General features: G+C 43.7%; 1 protein-coding gene across 2 annotated transcripts in view; it reads right to left on the reverse strand.

The window, feature by feature from the left end:
* Positions 1-22,327, reverse strand: part of LOC128703822 (lachesin) — a 1,052,338-nt gene that overhangs the window by 209,226 nt on the left and 820,785 nt on the right. The gene's annotated exons all lie outside the window — the stretch shown is intronic.

The raw sequence follows: 22,327 nt of genomic DNA on the forward strand, positions 1-22,327 counted from the left end.
TCATTTAAAATTAAGTCCTTTCTAAAATTTTCTCTTATACGTTTAAAGATATTAAGAACCTCGCCAACGACCCCAACATTATCGTCACCACCGCCGACAAAGGAGGTGGAGTCGTCATACTCAACACCAGTGACTACAACACTAAAATGATGGACCTTTTGAATGATCAGTCTACATACGAACCCATCAGCACTCAACAGTGGGAGACGCTCACCAAAGATTTTCTATACAAAACCAGACAAATACTCAAACGCACTAGAGAAGGGAAGAAACTTCTGTACTTGTTACCAAGCAACCCTAAACCAGCACACATGTATGGTTTACCCAAGACCCATAAACACAATATTCCACTCAGACCAATCACGTCAGGAATAGGCAGTGCTCCACACAAACTAGCCGGAGTTCTTGCCAAACATCTTTCCTGCCTTCTGGGGACCATCAGCCCCGCTCATCTTAAACACTCAGGCGACCTTCTCAGCCGCATCCGAAACCTCTCCATCCGTAACAAGAAACTAAGCAGTTTGGACGTGACTTCCCTCTTCACAAAAGTACCTACCAAAAAAGCCATCGAGGTTCTACGACGTAAAGTCAATCAGGACCTTAATCTTCCTCTACCTAGCGGAGATTTTGTTGACTTGGTTGAGCTCTGTGTTAATTTCAACTGTTTTTCTTTCAATAACAAGCTCTACAAACAAACCTACGGCATGGGAATGGGGTCCCCCATCAGTGCCGTCCTAGCCAACTTAAACATGGAACACCTAGAGTCCGAACACTTCGCAAACAACATCCCTTCAAGCGTCACTTGGTTACGTTACGTGGACGACGTCCTCGTAATAACTCCCAAACGTTTTGATGTACGGAATCTTCAGGCGAGGCTCAACGCAGTTGAACCGGCGATCCAGTTTACACTAGAAGAGTCCAATGACAAGCTACCTTTCCTCGACGTCCTCATTCACAAAGTAGACAACAACCTAAGATTTCAAGTTTATCGGAAACCTACCAATAAAAATGATCTCACACACTTCTATTCCAGTCAAGATACCAAGACCAAAAGAGGCATCATCATCGGGTTTTTCCTAAGAGCATACCGAATTTGTAGTCCTGAGTTTCTTGACGAGGAATGTACATACATTCACCAAACCTTCACTGAGTTACATTTTCCTTCTTTTTTCGTCAAAGACTGCAAGAAAAGAGCTCTTCAGATCATTAATTCTCAACTCATCAACACCACTCCCAACAAAGTTATAATTCTTCCCAACAGCCAGGTTGCACTGAACGTCTCAAAAGTACTTTCACAAGCTAACACCAGAGTCGCCATCGCTTCTAGCACTTCAATAAAGGATCTAACCAGGACAAAATCCAAGCACCACGAACCAGTCAATGCAGGAGTTTACACTATACCCTGTGGAGGCTGTGACAAGATTTACGTAGGTGAAACAGCAAGAAACCTCGACACCCGCCTCAATGAACACATTTACGCATGTAGGAACGATAACTTGAACAACGCCTGTGTACAACACCGAAATTCCACCAATCATCTCATGAAATTCAGAGACGCCCAATTAGTGATCAAAGAAACTAATTTCCGCAGACGCAAGTGCCTCTAATCAGCACTGATCGTTGTTTCGAATACAATTTAACAAAACAACGGCAGCTTCACCATCTCCGAAGTCTTAGCAAGAATCCTCCTGAAAACAGTAAACCCTGACATCACATAGTCTCTCCTGTTATACTACACAAAGCACATTACAGAGAGTGAACACTGAAACAAGCTGCCTCTTTCCACTCTATATTTGTCCAACCTATTTTTATGTTACCCAAGTAATAGCTTTTATATCCTTTTACTCATGTACGAATTAATTGCTCTACCATATTGTATTACTTTTGTCACTACTGCTACTACTACTACTATTACTACTACTACTACCACTAGTGAACATCGAAATGGTACCTCACTAGTATTGCACCTCACTCTGAGCCTTTATATACCCTCTGTGTCCATGTACTGTTTGTAACAGCTTGACAAAGCTCCTGGAGAGCGAAACGTTGCCACAATAAAATGTCACATTAGTTGCACTTGTGTCCTTTTACTTTACATATTGTCGGTAATTCTACCAATTCTACCCATGATATATAAGATATCTGGTCACCAGCGTTGTGCTCCGGGTTTTCTCGTGTTTACACGGTCGCTCTTACGTACTAGAACTTTAATTTGTGCCATCAATCCTATACGATACATCCCTCTAGCGCCTGGAACCAATCTTGGGCGGAAAACATTATATACTGAGTCAAAAAAGGAGAATTAGTGTGCACTACCTAGCAGAGTTTACTGCCAGAGGGGAATCATAGGCCTGTGTGCCGTGTGCAAAATAATAATATAACTTTTCTTTGTCAGAGGAAAGAAAGTCTCCCTCATAACATTGTGTATACACAGTGTATAGTGTATACTACAGTGGCTCCCTAGTATATAGATGATAAAGGCTAAAGTGTCATTTGAAAACAGGTGAATTTGTAAATGAAGTGATAAGCCTATAGAGGCAGGTGCCAGAAGTCGCCAGAAACTTACCACAGGTCAGCTGTTTTAATAATCTTCCTGGCCTGCTAGTGTACTCGCATATAATCTAGTGATACCAGTGAATAGCAGAATACAGTGTTGTAGTAGCAACTAACCAGTATTATAATGGTACCTAGTGGAGTGGAGTGACTTTCACTAGTTTCTTTTTTCTTGAAATACCAGACGTACACTGTGAATTTCATATAACCTGTAGTTACCAGCGCTCGCAATATACACAACGAGAAGCAATTATTACTACAGAAAAAGCGTCCTTCCTCCAAAATTTCCACCAGTCAACTATAGTGATAATATAGCATTTATTGTGGTGGAGACGAAAAAAAACTAGAAAAGCTAGATACAGCGATTGATAAACAAGGGTTGAGGCTCGACCGTTCGTCATTGTAGGAGCTGCCAGAAATCACCGGTTCTTCAACACGCAAGTTATACTTTTGTATCAATCAAATCACATATTGCTTGGGTAGATAATTTCAAGTAGATCCTTCATGTGTTAGCCCAAATCACCGACCAGTATGTTTTAAATAAGTGACCCACTGATCAGATCAGACTGGTCCGAACCCTTGACTGGTTACAAACGGATTCGTTGGACAATAAAGCAGACTGTAAACGCATGGGGTTGTAGGCGCCCTTATCAAACACAAACAATAAATATAAATCAAGAACGTACACGGTAAGCTGTCCAATATACAAGTACAGTTAGAAATAGAACTACAAATAGCCTGAGCTTCATTTAAGGAGGTTATTAATAGAGTATTCAAGAGGTTGCTAGTAGAATTACAGTAAATCAACCATTCAAATCATTATGAAGCCCTGTGTAGTCTGCGGTCAATCAAACAAACGGGCTTCCACATGGATAAATTGTCATTTTTGTGGAAATTGGTGTCACGCCCCTTGTGCAGATATCCAAGAACTAGCTACAAGCAGTATTAAAACAGGGAAGTGTTTTTGGGTATGCCCAAATGAGATAAATCTGTGGACTAAAATCACAAGGGTATTAAAAGAGGATAACATCAAAGCTGCTTTCATAGACAACCTGGAAGCTTTCTACAACAGATGGGAACATAAAAAGTCTGGGCTGAATGGTACTGCCCTTGATGCTGGCCATGTAGTCAGAAACTGTAAGGCTGGAGGTGATGTCCTGGTAGTCAGTAAATGTGGGGCTGATAGTGCTGTCCTGGTAGACAGTAATGGTGAAGCTGGAGGTGCTGTCCTGGGAGACAGTAATGGTGAAGCTGGAGGTGCTGTCCTGGGAGACAGTAATGGTGAAGCTGGAGGTGCTGTCCTGGGAGACAGTAATGGTGAAGCTGGAGGTGCTGTCCTGGGAGACAGTAATGGTGAAGCTGGAGATTTTGTCCAGGTAGTCGGGAATTATACGCAGGAAGGAATACATATAAATGACCTCATACGGGACAGGAGCCGTAGTGGGGAAACAAGTGTAGTCAAAGATAAGATAAAACCAATATTGCAAACTAGAAATACCACAGGAAATAGCAAACAAGAGGACTCCACTAGCAATAGTGAGGATATATTACCAAAAACAACTGGTGGGAGCTCCATTGTTGGTGCTAGGGAGGATAGGAATAAGACAGGGAAACATGCACCAACAGGGAATACAGTCACAGAAACCCAAGGCAAACGGAAACTAAGCCTGTGCACATGCTATGCACTTGGTATCTGCAGACATGGGAAATCTGGAAAAACAGACGGGATGTGCAACTATGACCACCCTAGAAAATGCCGTGCCCATATGACAACAGGAAAATGCAAACTCCCTTCCTGTAAGCTTTTTCACCCTGAAATGTGTACCTCTTCAGTACAGGAAAGACTGTGCTATAACTTAAATTGCCAGGCACACCATCTAAAGGGGACAAAAGATACAAAACATCCAGGCCATGGGAAAACCTGGGCAGCCACAGCCACTCAAGAGGGAGAGATTTTTTAGTGCCAGGACGGAAAAAAAACTGGCAGGAAATGGCAGAAATCGTACACCAAATCCAGTCATTCCTGGAGTGGAACCACAGTCGATGGCCTCCACTCCAAACCAACAGATACAGATACTAATGCCGGAAAAAATCCCCCCCCCCAGTACCAACAATACCACCAGTCCGATAACATTCTTCTTTGCAAATATACAGGGTCTAAAGCCAGCAACAAACAACAAAATACCTTTCATCCGTGGACTGCTTGCAGAGGCAAAGGCAATGTTCGCGGCTTCCACTGAGACCCACATAAAGGATCACTTGGACAACGAAATATGGATCCCAGGTTACAACTTATACAGATGTGACAGAGTGAACAGGCAAAAGGAGGGGGGTTGGCCTGTACATTGCAGAGTCACTTGTTTGCACAGAACTGCTTAATGCCTCATATGATGTAGTGGAAGTTTTAGCAGTAAAGGTCGAGAACCAAAACCTAGTCATTGTGGTAGTCTACAAGCCTACGGATGCAACATCCTAGCAATTCCAGGAACAGCTGTTAAAAATTGACCACTGTCTGGAAAATCTTCCAGCTCCTGCACCCAACATCTTGCTCCTGGGGGATTTCAACTTAAGGCACCTAAAATGAAGGAATATAGGAAATAATATTGTTGCAGTAATAACACCAGGAGGCAGCTCTGATGAAAACTCACACTCACACGAGCTTTTAAATCTCTGCACAAAATTCAATTTAAACCAGCAAATAATAGAGCCTACTAGACTGGAGAATACACTAGACCTCATCTTCACTAACAATGATGATCTGATAAGAAATGTCACCATATCAAAAACAATATACTCAGATCACAACATAATTGAGGTTCAGACATGTATGCGTGGAGCCCCAGACCGACATAATGAGATTAGTCACGAGGGAGCATTCACCAAATTCAACTTCAATAACAAAAACATAAAGTGGGACCAAGTAAACCAAGTCCTAACCGATATAAGCTGGGAAGATATACTAAGCAACACAGACCCCAACTTATGCCTAGAACAGATTAACTTGGTGGCACTCGATGTATGCAAAAAAGGAGGAGTAGATGTAAAATAGAAAGAGATAGGCGCTCCCTTTACAGGCGATGGAAAAGAATAACAGAACGGCTAAAAGAGGTCAATATATCTGAAATGCGTAGGGAGACACTGGTCAGAGAAATAGCAAGCATCAAACTTAAGCTAAAGAAATCTTATAGGAGTCAGGAATCGCGGGAAGAACTAAAAGCCATAAATGAAATCGAAAGAAACCCAAAGTATTTCTTCTCCTATGCCAAATCAAAGTCGAGAACAACGTCCAGTATTGGGCCCCTACTTAAAAAAGATGGGTCCTACACAGATGACAGCAAGGAAATGAGTGAGCTACTCAAGTCCCAGTATGACTCAGTTTTTAGCAAGCCGCTAACCAGACTGAGAGTCGAAGATCAAAATGAATTTTTTATGAGAGAGCCCCAAAATTTGGTTAACACAAGCCTATCCGATGTTATCCTGACGCCAAATGACTTCGAACAGGCGATAAATGACATGCCCATGCACTCTGCCCCAGGGCCAGACTCATGGAACTCCGTGTTCATCAAGAACTGCATCCTATGGAGAGGGAGCATGGACACGGGGGTCGTCCCACAGTTACTAAAAACAACAGACATAGCCCCACTCCACAAAGGGGGCAGTAAAGCAACAACAAAGAACTACAGACCGATAGCACTAACATCCCATATCATAAAAATCTTTGAAAGGGTCCTAAGAAGCAAGATCACCACCCATCTAGAAACCCATCAGTTACACAACCCAGGGCAACATGGGTTTAGAACAGGTCGCTCCTGTCTGTCTCAACTATTGGATCACTACGACAAGGTCCTAGATGCACTAGAAGACAAAAAGAATGCAGATGTAATATATACAGACTTTGCAAAAGCCTTCGACAAGTGTGACCATGGCGTAATAGCGCACAAAATGCGTGCTAAAGGAATAACAGGAAAAGTCGGTCGACGGATCTATAATTTCCTCACTAACAGAACACAGAGAGTAGTCGTCAACAGAGTAAAGTCCGAGGCAGCTACGGTGAAAAACTCTGTTCCACAAGGCACAGTACTCGCTCCCATCTTGTTCCTCATCCTCATATCCGACATAGACAAGGATGTTAGCCACAGCACCGTGTCTTCCTTTGCAGATGACACCCAAATCAGCATGACAGTGTCTTCCATTGCAGACATTGCAAGGCTCCAGGCGGACATCAACCAAATCTTTCAGTGGGCTGCAGAAAACAATATGAAGTTCAACGGTGAGAAATTTCAATTACTCAGATATGGTAAACACGAGGAAATTAAATCTTCATCAGAGTACAAAACAAATTCTGGCCACAAAATAGAGCGAAACACCAACGTCAAAGACCTGGGAGTGATCATGTCGGAGGATCTCACCTTCAAGGACCATAACATTGTATCAATCGCATCTGCTAGAAAAATGACAGGATGGATAATGAGAACCTTCAAAACTAGGGAGGCCAAGCCCATGATGACACTCTTCAGGTCACTTGTTCTATCTAGGCTGGAATATTGCTGCACACTAACAGCACCTTTCAAGGCAGGTGAAATTGCTGACCTAGAAAATGTACAGAGAACCTTCACGGCGCGCATAACGGAGATAAAACACCTCAATTACTGGGAGCGCTTGAGGTTCCTAAACCTGTATTCCCTGGAACGCAGGCGGGAGAGATACATGATTATATACACCTGGAAAATCCTAGAGGGACTAGTACCGAACTTGCACACGAAAATCACTCACTACGATGCAACATCCCCCAAATGAAAAGCAGGGGTGTCACTAGCACGTTAAGAGACCATTCAATAAGTGTCAGGGGCCCGAGACTGTTCAACTGCCTCCCAGCATACATAAGGGGGATTACCAACAGACCCCTGGCAGTCTTCAAGCTGGCACTGGACAAGCACCTAAAGTCGGTTCCTGACCAGCCGGGCTGTGGCTCGTACGTTGGTTTGCGTGCAGCCGGCAGCAACAGCCTGGTTGATCAGGCTCTGATCCACCAGGAGGCCTGGTCACAGATCGGGCCGCGGGGGCGTTGACCCCCGGAACTCTCTCCAGGTCAACTCCAGAATCTTATAGACACATCCATCAGCATTTTGGGGGGAATTCTTTATCAAAAGTTTTTTTACTGTATCAAGATTTTTGAATACAACTTTAATATTAAAAGTCTTAAGAAGAGAAGGCATATCAACCAAGTTTTCATGGTAAGGGAGAACCAACATATTTTAGTTGAATAAGGCTGGTTGTCCCTTTTTGGATTGTAAAAAGTATGCTAGAAATACTTTTTACAATCCAAAAAAGGGACAACCAGCCTTATTCAACTAAAAATATGTTGGTTCTCCCTTACCATGAAAACTTGGTTGATATGCCTTCTCTTCTTAAGACTTTTAATATTAAAGTTGTATTCAAAAATCTTGAAACAGTAAAAAAACTTTTGATAAAGAATTCCCCCCAAAATGCTGATGGATGTCTATAAGATTTCTTGTAAAATTTGCGATAAAGTTTATTACGGTCAAACTGGTAAAAATCTCGAACTAAGATTAAAACAACATAAATATAGCATTAGAACTGGACAAGATTCCAATGCTCTATTTATTCATGTAAGAGATTTTAACCATCCAATTGATTTTCAAAAAGTTGAGAAAGTAGTATCAAGCAAGTCCATGGTCGACAGGAATATAATTGAATCTTGTTTCATAAAAAGCAGTTTTGACAATAATATGAATATTTCCTTTGGTTTATATAAATTAGGTTCATTTATAATTAATAGTATTTGGGAAGAATTTAATAATACACTGGACAAATAATAATTTAAACAAAATTTTCTTGGGTAGAATAGTTTGTTGGTGGGTTGTGCAAAGGACCTGTCCAGTTGGGTCGGCGCGCATCAGGTGTTTAACCGTTGTGGGATCTGATAGTGAGGTGTTGGCCAGACCCCTTATATAGCTTCCTTGGATGCTTTACTTTCATAGTTCCTTGACAATGTGAGTAGTCACGAAAGCGCTTGGAATTTCTCTATTCTTTCACAGTGGTTGTTTTGCATATATATATATATATATATATATATATATATATATATATATATATATATATATATCTCTGTGTGTGTGTGTGTGTGTGTGTGTGTGTGTGTGTGTGTGTGTGTGTGTGTGTGTGTGTGTGTGTGTGTGTGTGTGTAAGTGGGATCTAAGTGCCTCCTCTTCCACACTGCTGGAGCTGCACACTTAAATAAATAATGTGTGTGCTGCAGAGGTGGGAAACGAGGGAGGGAGAGAGGGAAGGAGGGTGGGAAGGAGAGAGGGAAGGAGGGTGGGAAGGAGAGAGGGAAGGAGGGTGGGAAGGAGAGAGGGAAGGAGGGTGGGAAGGAGGGAGGGTAGGAGGGAGAGAGGAAAAGAGGGAGAGTAGGAGGAGGAAGGGAGGGTAGGAGGGAGGAAGGGAGTAGGAGGGAGGAAGGGAGGGTAGGAGGGAGGACGGGAGGGTAGGAATGGAATGAAAAATAGAGGAAGGGAGAGAAAGACGAGACTGATGATCTATATTCTGAATCATAAAAACAGACATACACTGAAAACTGTTTCTCACAAACACAACTATTAAAAAAATATTTCACCTGAAAAGAATAACAATAAAAAATCGGAAAAAAGGAAAACAGAAAAAAAAGAAGAAAGAAGAAGAAAAGCAAACGTACCTAATTACTATTAAATCAAGACAGGCAGGAGGTGTAAGGTGACCGGCACATTGCATTTATGCATTTGCATAAGGTCTATGATAGATGTTGCAACTGTATGGAATACATGGTAGGTTACTGAAAGCAATAGAACTTTTACGATGATAGTGAGGCTCAGGTTAGAGTATGTAGGAGAGAGAGAGATTATTTCCTCAGTAAAGGTAGGCCTTAGACAGGGATGTGTGATGTCACCGTGGTTGTTCAATATATTTATATATGGGGTTGTAAGAGAAGTGAATGCTCAGGTGTGGGCAAGAGGTGTGGAGTTAAAAGAAAACGAATCTAACACATTATTATTATTATTATTATAAAAAAAAAGCGCTAAGCCACAAGGGCTATACAGCGCTGCAGGGCAGGAAGGAAGCGAGGGCATCAGGTGGTAAAAGGGAGGTGGATGAGTAATAGGTTACGGATAACAGCGGAGCAGTGGATGGTGAAAGGGAAAAGGGCAGCAAAAGACTGAGCTAGAAAGGGCTGAGGGGAGTGCGTAAGGTATCATCATCAGAGTTTGTGAAGTAAATCAGTCGTTGTCAAGAAGTCAATGAGAGAGTCAGGATTAAAGGAGGGTCCATCAGCAAGAAGGGAAGGTAAAGAGAGAGTAGTAGAACGAAGACGGCGTTGGAGGTAAATTCTGCGTGCTCGTTGATATAGAGGGCAGTCTAACAGAATGTAGCTAATCGATACTGGAACTTGACACTGCTCACAGAGAGGTACAGGGTGCCTCTCCATGAGATACCCGTGAGTAAGACGAGTGTGGCCAATGCGAAGATGGGAGAGAGTGGTCTCCCAGCCTCGGCACTGATGACAAGAAAACGGCCAGTAACCTATACTCGGTTTAATAGAATGAAGTTTGTTACCAAGCAGAGTTGACCAACGTTGTTGCCAACGGGCGCGAAGGTGGGCAGCTATTGTAGCAAAATAGTCCAGAAATGGATCACCTCTATAGGAAATTGATAGGTCATGTACTGCTGACCGCGCAGCAGTGTCTGCCTGTTCATTGCCCTGTACGTCAACATGACCAGGGACCCAACAAAAAATAATATCTTTATGCTTCGTAGAGATACGGCGTAGCCAAAGTTGGATACGGAGAACTAGGGGATGAGATGTATCAAATTTTCGTATAGCCTGTAGAGCACTAAGGGAGTCTGAGACTACTACAAATGATGACACAGGCATAGATGCGATACGAATAAGTGCTGCAAGAATGGCATACAGTTCAGCAGTAAAAATGCTAGCCGAAGATAGTAAATGCCCCCGCACGACGCTGTCCGGAAACACTGCTGCGAATCCGACGCCGTCTGAAGACTTAGAGCCATCTGTGTACACAGCGGTGGCATGAGAATGGGAGTGGAAGTGATCAAGAAAAAGAGAGCGGGAAGCCACCGTAGGCAGTTGAGCTTTCGAGCAAGGGAGTGAGAAAGAACAGACCCGAACAGCTGGAACTTCCCAGGGGGGTAGGGAAAAGTGAGATGCTACATGAACATATAAAGGTGGTAACTGAAGGGAAGACAAGAGTGAATGTAGGCGAAGAGAAAAGGGACGGAGCAAACAGGGGCGGCGAACGAATAAAGAATGTCTACTAATATCGGTGACCATTCTATGAATGGAAGGATTGTGTAGATCGTGAGAGCGTACATAGTAGCGAAGGCAATGGGCATCACGGCGATCAGACAAGAATGGAACATTCGCTTCTGTATAGAGGCTCTCAACAGGGGAAGAGCGAAAAGCACCAAGGCACAAACGTAATCCTTGGTGATGGATAGAGTTAAGGCTAGAGAGTAGCAGGAGAGGCCGCGGAATAAATCTGGTCACCATAATCGAGTTTCGATAAAACGAGGGCTGAATGTAGGCGAAGCAGAGTTCGACGATCAGCTCCCCAGGAAAGATGAGCAAGGGTTTTAAGAAGGTTTAGCCGGCTGTGACAACAGGATAACCTACGGTCAAAGAGAAGGCCTAGAAACCTGGGACACCTTACAGCTTGGACTTGAAGTCCGGGGGTCGAAAGAACATTATTGACTCGAACACGAGTGAAATGTCTGTCAGTTGAAAAACGTTTATTGACTTAAGGAAGGATGGTAGATTGCCTCGGAGGCCTAAGGAATGGGCCTGGGCCAAAATATTATACCTCCAAGTTGTGTCATATGCCTTCTCAAGGTCAAAAAATAAGGCAATAACTGAGTGATTATTCGCAAAGGCATTACGAACATACGTATCCAAGCATAGTAAGGGGTCTATGATAGAACGACCCTTACGAAAGCCATATTAACTAGCGGAGAGACTGTTGTGTGTCTCTAAATACCACATTAAACGTCGATTTACGAGACGTTCCATCACTTTGCAAACTGCACTAGTAAGAGCGATGGGACGATAGTGGGAGGCATCATGTCCTGTAGTACCCGGTTTGCGGAAAGGGAGAACAATGGCAGATTTCCACAGCTGGGGAAGAACTCCTTGTGCCCAAATAAGATTGAAGAGGTGTAAGAGGACTACAAGGGCTGACCGATGTAAATGTTGTAACATACGAATATGAATGTCGTCAGGCCCAGCTGCCGATGATCGGCAAGCTGAGAGCGTTGCCTCCAGTTCTTGAAGTGTAAAAGGCACATTATACTGTTCTTCTCTGAGAGAAGAAAAGTCCAAGGGTACTAACTCTCTGGCAGACTTTGAGGAAAGAAACGAGGGGCATAGATGGAGCCCTCGGGAAATACGGACCAGATGTGTGCCAAGTTCAATGGCAACGTCGAGAGGGTTTGCTACATCAACACCAGCGACCCGTAGAACAGGAGCCGGGTCAGGAGAGTATTTACCACTCAATTTCCTCACTTTTTTCCAGACTGCACTCATAGAAGAAGCAGAGGTGATGGTGGAAACAGTCTCGCCAACAAGTGCGTTTAGCTTCACAAATGACACGGCGAGCGATCGCACGCTTCTGCTTAAAATCAAGAAGTCTCTCAGCGGTTCTATTGTACCGGTACCTGCCCCATGCAGCGCGTTTCAAACGTACTGCACGAGCACAAGCAGGAGACCACCAAGGCACGCACTTCTGAGAATGCCTGCCTGAGGTTTGGGGTATAGAATGAGAAGCTGCGGTATAAACTGACGTCGAGAAGATGTGTAGGAGCTCATCAATGGAGGATGAAGAAGGAACCTCACTAAAAGCAGTGAGGTGTGAGTAAAGATCCCAACTTGCCCGATCAAATTGCCAGCGAGGGCTACGGAAAGGTGGTGAATAGGAAGGAGAAGTAAGAATGATCGGAAAATGATCGCTGTCATGTAAGTCCGGTAGAACAGACCAGGTGAAGTCTAGTGCAGTGGAGGAAGAGCAGACTGATAGATCGATGCAAGAGAGAGTATGAGTACGAGGATCAAAATAGGTGGGAGTACCCGTATTGAAAACATGTAGGGGGTGAGAGGCGAGAAAAGCCTCCAACTGGATGCCACGTGAGTCACAATGAGACCCCCCCCAGAGGAAATGGTGGGCATTAAAATCACCAAGTAACAGAAGTGGTGGTGGTAAGGATGAAACAAGAAAGGCAAAGTCTGGGATAGAAAATGCTCGAGAAGGAGAGAGATATAAAGAACATATTGTAAACCACTTATTCAAGTGGATACGGGCTGCAGTGTAATGCAGCGAGGTATGGACAAATAGTTGACAGTACGGAATATCATTGCGTAGAAGAAGGGCACTTTCATTAAAGGTCCCATCTGAGAAAGGATCCGAAGAATACAATAAATTATAGCCTGAGATAGGTTGGAAAACAGCCGAGTGTAATTTTGGTTCTTGTAAGCAAGCACCAACAGGGGAAAACCTGGAAAGCAACATCTGAAGCTCACCCCGATTACCCCTGAGGCCGCGGATATTCCACTGTAAATAGGCCATGATTGGCGATGAAGAAAATACCAGGAGTCTGTAGGTAAAGGCTCCTACGGACTAGAGGGGTTAGAAAAGTCAACGTGTGGTGGCATTGGAAGACGTTCAAGTAGCGAAGGAACGGAGCGTTGCGAAGAATGGGGTTGTGAAGATGGAGGAGAGGGAAGAGAAGGAACAGGAAGTGAATCAGTGTCCATTGAAGGTTTAGTCTCTGCAATATATTCTGAAATGGCTTCAAGTGTTTCTGAATTTGAAGATGTATGGGAGACCATATTGGAGATAGAAGGAGGAGGGTGAGTACAGATTGGGACAGTAATGGACTGTACCAAAGTAGAGGGGGAGGGAAGAGTGTAAGGAACTGGAGATGAAGTGTGGGGGGGGGACAGAAGAGGCAGAAACCTGGGAGGTGGCAGAAGAGGGAGAAACTTGCGAGGGGACGGGGGTGGAAGGCATAGTACGAGGATGAGGGTGAATCTCCACACTTGTAATAGATCCAGAGAGAGGGGAAGAACTAGGTACAGAGACTGGAAAGGTAAAGTGTGGAGGTGGAAGAAGGGAAGAAAGGGGCAAAGAAGATTTGAGCAATGTGGATTTTTTGGACTTCTGAGAAGTAGAGGGGCGATTGGTATTAGGTGTCGTACGAGGTCTTGTCGATACTGGGCTTGTGAGGAAGGATGCGAAGATGTGAGAACAGAGTGAGTTGTAGTCGGGACGTCAGAGCCAAGGACAGCAAAAGGATTAGATGCCGGAGTGGCTATGGGAGGGGTAACAACAGAGGAGGCTGCAGAAGATGGGACCCCAGAAGTGGGGGGATGTTTGGAAACACGAGAATAAGAAACACGGGGTAGTCTCCCTTGGAGGCGGAGATGAGTAACTGCCATAGCGTAAGGGAGACCTTCTGCCTCTTTGAGGCAACGGATTTCACGTTCATTTAAGTAGACCTGGCAACGGCGGGAGTACGAAGGGTGAGCTTCATTACAATTAAGGCAAGATGGAGGTTGACTGCAAGATGTATTAGAATGGTCGTCGGCACCACAGACTGGGCATTCGGCCATAGATCTGCAATTTTTCGCTGGGTGACCAAAACGCCAGCAATTTCTACATTGTTGCGGTGTAGGTATCACCTTTCGAACTTGTAACCGATGTCCCGCGACATATACAGAGGACGGGAGTTCTCGGCTGTCAAAAGTTAAACGAGCCACATTGCAAGGGTAACGTCTCCGCCCCCGGGCAGAATGACAGTACCACTACAAGAATTGAGAGAAAGATGTTTTTCAATAGTGATAGGAGTAGTATCGATATTCGAAAGGAGAGAAAGATCATGAGCTTGGGTAGCATTCTGGACAGTGACGATGCACGTACTGCTCTTGAGAGCATGAAATGAAATATCTCTACCAACATGATGCAGGAGCGCTTTGCCAATACTATGGTCAGAAAGGTAGGCAGAAGAAGAAGTCGGTCTTAAAGTAAAGAATTTAGTCCATTGTGTGGTCCGAAACTGAGCGTGGAGAGGGAGTGCTTGACGTGTCGGTCTTTTCCGAGTAGAATGGGAAGGTAATGAAGGAGCATCATCAGGAGATTGACGTTGGCGTTTAGGAGTAGGACCGGAGTTGGTCCGGCGTGAAATGGGCGGGCAATTCGAAAATTGCCGTACCATAGAGGGAGAAGCCAGAAGCATAGTCAAAGGAGAGCGGAGTTCAGACAAATCGAAGGAGTCAGTCGAAGCCCCGGTACCTGAAGCGAGTGAGGAAACAGCACCAGCAAGAGGTACAGGGGCATCAGGAGTGTCCGAAGAGTGGTCTAAACACAAGGCAGGGTCAGAATGGGGTGCGGTATCAAGAAGGGGCCCGGGGGTAGTGGGTTCATGGATTGGGTTCTCCATGGTTAGGTTACTCCTTTGCTTTTTGTTTTTAAGAAAAAAAAAGAAAGAAAATAAAAATAAAAAAAGAATAAAAAAAAAGGGGGGGAGCGGAGAGGAATAGTTCCCAGGAGAAATGAAAGGGCCGTAAATCTCCCTCCGCGCCCAAGAGGACCTCAGCACCACGAGTAGCACAGATGCAGCATGGAACCCGTGCCAGTAAACCAGCAATCCGGGATAGCAACCTCACATCTGCCGAGCTACCTCGGTGGACAAAAGAGAGGGCGGCCGGATATCTGCCACAAAGCATACCTCCTTCGGCCACCACCCCCGGAACCCGAAAGGTGGCTTCCAGAGATACACCCGTCGCCCGAAAGATACCCAAAGCTACTCCGGGATACCGGAGAGGTATCGGGACATCCCCAGGCGATCCAGATTCCACGGCAAACTACGCCACCGCCAAGAACCTCAACGGAATGGGATGGACCCCGGTGTCCTTTCCCCTACCTAGGAACTAGCGTGCCTGTGGGAGAAATCCCAAAGGCCAAAAAGAGGAAGGGCAAAAGGGAGGGGTGGGGAGGAGGAGGAGGAGGAATGGAAAAAGGGGAGGATGGGGAGGATGGGATAGGGGAGGGGAGAATGGGGGGTAATTAGGTTCGGTCTGAGGAAGAAGAGCAACAGGTCTAATTCCTCAGACCAAGAGCCTCTTCACCACGCCAAGGAGCCCCCCTTGAAGAGGCGAATCTAACACAGAGAGGGAGTTGTCGCAGTTGCTTTTTGCCGATGACACTGTGCTTTTGGGAGATGTGGAGAAGGTTGCTGGGGTTGGTGGACGAGTTTGGAAAGATACTAAAAGAAAATTAAAAGTGAATATAAGAAACAGCCTGGCGATAGGGAGCGAAAGTATTCAGATACCTGGGAGCTGACTTGCCAGCAGATGGGCCTTTGCAAGACGAGACGAATTGATGAGGGAGAAAAGATGAGTGGAGGACTGAGTAGTCTGTGGAGAAAAAGAACGTTATCCACGGAAGTATAAAATTGAATGTATTAGAATACAGTGGTACATATGCTCTTATATGGGTATGAAGCATGGGTGGTAAATGTTGCAATAAGGAAGAGGCTGGAACATTGGAGATGTATTTGTGGGCAATGTGTGGCGTGGATATAATGACTCACGAAATCGTAATTACACGATTGCAAACAAACCATGCCATGGGCGGGTTAGAACCTGCGATCAGAGTCTCAAAACTCCAGACCGTCACAGTGGTGCCTATGTTAACCTTCCTATGGTGTAGAAATATACCTAGTTGGATGAATCTTATTGTAGCCATCTGACCCAGTGGCTAATGCGTCGGCCTGGAGTTTTATGACTCTCTGATCGTGGGTTCTAACCCCACCTGTGGTATGGTTTGTGGATATAATGCAGAAAATCCGTAGCTTTGAGATGAAACGGATGTGCGGGGTTTCTCAAAGTATTATCCAGAGGGTTGAGGAGGGGTTGTTGAGGTGGCTGGGTCATTTAGAAAGAATGGGACTAAACAGAGTGACTTGGAGGGCATATAAATATGAAGTAGAAGGTAGGAGGGGTAAAGATCGTACTAAGAAAAATTGGAAGGGAGGGGGGGGGGTAAGTTGGTTTTATGTGCGAGGGGCTTGGACTTCCAGCAGTGTGAGCATGTTAGATAGGAGCGAGTGGAGTCAAATTGTTTTTATAACTTGATGTGCTGTTGAGTGAGAACAATAAAACATTTCTGAAGGGACTCACGACCGCGTAGCCGGACTCGAGTCCTGGAGGTATTAAGTACAGTATCTGCAATCTAAAGGAGCGTTGGATATATGTGGAAGTTTTCGATATGTAATGTAGACACGTCTTTGGCAAGAAAGTGACTGGGCGATAATGAAAGTGTTTCTTCATTTTCGTGTCACCTTCCTTATATCTTGCGATTTTGGCTTAAATAGCAACTCTCTTCATGCTGAATAAGTCAAGCGAAAATTTCTGTGTGCAGTAATTTCGCAAAAATTATTCTGAACCTAATGCAAAAAAAAAAAATATATTTCATTGTATTTATTATTAAATTATTGTAAACTTATCTAAAATATATTCAGCTGGTTTAGGCTAAATTAAATTGCTCGTGTTATGGTAAAATTAGTTAGGTTTTCTAAGGTTCTTTCGGTACAAAATTAAAAGAAAATTATTAATTTTTACATTAATATTAGAGAAAAACTGTATCATTAAACGTATAAAGAAAATTTTAGAAAAGACTTAATTTTAAATGAGTTCTTGCTAATTGACCAACTTTACCTATTTGGCACGACACACACACACACACACACACACACACACACACACACACACACACACACACACACACACACACACACACACACATATATATATATATATATATATATATATATATATATATATACACCCTGGAGCACCAGGCTTATTATAAATTATTTAATTTTATCCTGCCACATTCAATATATTTCCGGAAAAACGTTAGAATTCTCAATTCTTCGTTAAATAAGCGCCTTGGTTCATTGACCAATCACAGGCAAGCCCGCCAAATCTGAAGCAACGTGGTTCACTTGCGTTAAGCATTGGCAGACTTACCTAGCTGCTGGTTGAGTATGGTACTCATACTCTGGCTTCTGTCTTGCCATCTGTCACCGTGGTGTTTACTTATTATATATGTACGTAGTGTACATATCTATATATACTGGGTGAAGGCACAATATACATTATAGTCTATCTGCCGAGATTGCTTGCTTTATTTCCCATTACGACCAGGTCTCGCAGACATTCATTACCCGTGTTCGTAATACTAGATAAATTTCTAAACATTATCTATCAATCCAGAACAGGACTTGAATTGGTGCACTCTACCTCAAGTTACATGGTAACTTCTAGTTAACGCAAATATCTAATCAGTCAGTTACGTGGTGGCATGGTATGTAGACATGGTCAAGAGATTTAGTTAGCATAAGAACATAAGAGTGTAGGAACGCTGCAGATTTCCTACTGGCCCATACAAGGCAGGTTCTTATCGAAACCACCGCCATCCACCCAAAGTTACCCAAGAATTTACTAGCATACCCACCACACCAATCACACCCAGCCCCTCCCACTCTTCTTAAAGTTACCCAGGGTCCTAGCCTCGATTACTCGGAAGATTGTTCCACGCAACGACCACTTTGTAAACCAGTTCTGACTGAACATCACGATGAATGGAGAAGGAATGTGACCGAAGTGACTTTGACCGTAGAATGATTGCTGGTGCCACACGGGGTTCACCGAGCCTGAACGTTAAATTGGTATAAAATACCGACAGGTTGTTAGTTAAGACACATATGCAAGAGTTAGGTATCTTTATTTCGAAACGTTTCGCCTACACAGTAGGCTTCTTCAGTCGAGTACAGAAAAGTTGATAGAAGCAGAAGATACTTGAAGACGATGTAATCAAGGGTGATGGACTGATTACATCGTCTTCAAGTATCTTCTGTTTCTATCAACTTTTCTGTACTCGACTGAAGAAGCCTACTGTGTAGGCAAAACGTTTCGAAATAAAGATACCTAACTGTTGCATATGTGTCTTACCTAACAACTTGACTGAGCCTCTCAGAAACTGCTGATCTGATTAGTACTCTTCAGTTCCAACAACTATAAAACTGTTTCGTGTGAAACATCAAATTTCACATGTCAAGCACAAAACAGAACAACATTCAAACAAAGTTGTCCAACAAATAAGGTAAAATATTTGAGGGTTATTTCAAATTACATATATGAGGTCATCATTTTCAAAATCCTAAGAATGCACGAGCATTTCAGCATGACTACCCGAGTTACTTGACAGTCTGGACCGGACAGTGAATGACAGTCCAGAGGTTTAATGGAGATCGTGGGAACCGAATAACTGATTGCCGGATTTGTGGTGTTCACCAACTCCAAGACCGAGGGAGTCATACTGTGTGGAGGAACACCAGCACTCCGTCAGCTTAAAACATACACATGGTAAAAAAAAACATCTTCAAGTATCAAACTCAAAATTCAAACGTCACTGCTACAGTATGATGAAAGTTAAGACAAACTGAATATCAAAATGGTATACATTACTGACAGGATGGTAAGACAGAGACAACAGTTAGGTATGTTTATTCCGAAACGTTTCGCCTACACAGTAGGCTTCTTCAGTCGAGTACAGAAAGCAGGCAGGAACAGCAGAGATGTGAAGAAGATGTAGTCAGTCCATCACCTTTGAAGACGTACATTTCTCCTACTGTGTAGGCGAAAAGATACCTAACTATTGTGTGTGTGTCTTACCAAAGATAAATTGTTCTTTTGGCAAAGTAGACAGTGCCAGTAGTTTTGAAAAAAAAATATATTATCACCCCTTAAAATTATGAACAATATTCTGGACTATAAAACTGTCAAGCTTATAGATGCCAGAACTCAAATTTGAAATACATTGTGCAGAGTTCTTATTAATTGATTTTTAGACAATTGGCTGATGTATATAGGTAAACGGAAGTAGTTTCTTGACATTAGTCTTATCTAGTGTACACAAGAGTTATGAATGAACAAAGAAACAATTACGTTTTCAGAAAATATTACATATTTATGTTGTTCAATCAGATTATTGATCTGATTCAATTGATTTTTTGAATACTAATTTATGTACCTTGGCAAATCTACTTTCAAAATTTGACATGGCTATTGATTATTTCTGTATTGAGTAATATATTTTTTGTGTGTACTCACCTATTTGTGGTTGCAGGGGTCGAGTCATAGTTCCACACTCTCCCTGCTCCATGAGCTTTATCAAACCTCGTCTTAAAACTATGTATGTTTCCTGCCTCCACTACATCACTTGCTAGACTATTCCACTTCCTGATATCTCTATGACTAAGAAATACTTCCTAACATCCCTTCGACTCATCTGAGTCCTCATCTTCCAATTGTGACCCCTTGATTCTGTGTCCCATCTTTTAAACATCCTGTATCTGTCCACCTTTCCAATTCCTCGCAGTATTTTGTATGTGGTTTCATGTCTCCAATAACGCTCCTGTCCTCCAGTGTCGTCAGGCCGATTTTCCCTAAACCTTTCTTCGTAGGACAATCCCCTTAGCTCTGGGGCTAGTCTTGTGGGTTCCAAACCTATGCTGCATACTCCAGTATGGGCCTGACGTACACGGTGTATAGTCTCGAACAATTCCCTACTGTGGTATCGGAACGCTATTCTCAGGTTCGTCAGGCGCCCATATGCTGCAGCAGTTATCTTGTTGATGTCTGCCTCAGGAGATGTGCTCGGTGTTATACTCACCCAAAGATCATTTACCTTAATAATAATTATATCTATATTTACTACAAGTACATGTACAAGATACAAAGAGTCGACTAACACCCAGGCAACATTTTACTGATGGGTGAACATAGACAACCGTTGTAAAGAAACACGTCCGATTTTTCCACCCCTTCTCCGGGACTCGAACCCGGACCCTCGCCGTGTGAAGCGAGAGCTTTTGCCGCCCATGAGGTTTGCAGTCTTTGGCCACCTAGCTTATACTGTGTCTGTGGTCTTCTTTGCCCTTCTCGGATCTTCATGACTTTGCATTTGGGGGTGTTAAATTCGAGGAGCCAGTTGCTGGACCAGGCTTCCAACCAATTCAGGGCTTTTTGTAGTCCTGCCTGATCCTCATCAGATTTAATTCTCCTCATTAACTTTACATCATCTGCAAACAGGGATACTACTGAGTCTATCCCTTACGTCATGTCATTCACATATACCTTAAATAACACGGGTCCTAGAAAGGACCCCTGTGGAACCCCGCTCGTCACAGGCGCCCACTCTGACACCGTCACGTACCATGACTCGTTGTTGCTTCCCTGTCAGGTATTCTCTGATCCATTGCAGTGCTTTTCCTGTTATGCGTGTCTGATCCTCTAGCTTTAGCACTAATTTCTTGTGAGTAACTGTGTCGACAACCTTCTTGCAATCCAAGAAAATGGAATCGACCCACTCGTCTCTCTCGTGTCTTCCGTTACCATGTCATGAAACTCCAATAGGTTTTTGACACAGGATCTTTCTTCTCTGAATCCATGCTAGTTGTCGTTTATATGCTTGGTTCGTTCTAGGTGCTCTACCACTCTCCTGATAATCTTCTCCATGACTTTGCATTCTATACCCGTCAGTGACACTGGTCTGTAGTTTCGTGCCTCGTCTCTCTCTCCTTTTTTGAAAATGGAGACTACATTTGCCGTCTTTCATACCTCAGGTAGTTGCCCAGTTTCAATGGATGTATTGAATATTGTTATTAATTGCACACAAAGCATCTCTGCTTCCCCTGTAAATACCCACGGAGAGATGTCCGGTCCCACCTCCTTTGAGGTATCAAGTTCGCTTAGCAACTTCTTCACCTCCTCCTAGGATGTATTTCATCCTCCACTTGTTGGTATATCCCTTGCTGGTGTACTCGCCTATCCTGCCTTCCCGGAGACCTTTCTATCTCCACTGTAAATACTTCCTTAAATCTCATGTTGAGCTCCTCACATGCTTCTCGGTCGTTTCTTGTGAAATCCCCATCACCCTTCCTCAGTCTGATTACCTGGTCCTTGACCGTTGTCTTCCTCCTGATGGGGCTATACAACAGCTTCGGGTCAGCCTTGACTTTCGATACCATGTCGTTTTCGTACTGTCGCTGAGCCTTTCTCCTTTTCTGTGCATACTCGTTTCTGGTGTGTATGTGTGTGTGTGTGTGTGTGTGTATGTGTGTGTGTGTGTGTGTGTGTGTGTGTGTGTGTGTGTGTGTGTGTGTGTGTGTGTGTGTGTGCGTATGTGTGTACTCACCTAATTGTGGTTGCAGGGGTCGAGACTTAGCTCCTGGCCCCGCCTCATTGCTGGTCGCCACTAGGTCCAGTCTCCTCCTGCTTCTGAGCTTCATCGCATCTCTTGTTAAAGCTATGTATAGATCCTGCCTCCACTACATCACTCTCCAGATTGTTCCACTTCCTGACACCTCTGACTGAATAATTATTTCCTAACTGAATAATTATTTCAATTGTCAGAGTTTATTGTCAGGGTAGCCCTGAAAGTGGGTTGGGCAAATATTGTTAGTGGGTTGGGATTGTTAAGGACCTGCCAAGTATGGGCCAACAGGCCTACTGCAGTGCTCCTCCTTTCTTATGTTATTTCCTAACATCCCTGTGGCTCATCTAAGTCTTCAATATCCAGTTGTGTCCCCATGTTGTGTCCCCATGTTGTGTCCCATCTCTGAGACATCCTCTCCCTGT

Source organism: Cherax quadricarinatus, chromosome 87, assembly GCF_038502225.1.
Source record: "Cherax quadricarinatus isolate ZL_2023a chromosome 87, ASM3850222v1, whole genome shotgun sequence".
Taxonomy (NCBI): domain Eukaryota; kingdom Metazoa; phylum Arthropoda; class Malacostraca; order Decapoda; family Parastacidae; genus Cherax; species Cherax quadricarinatus.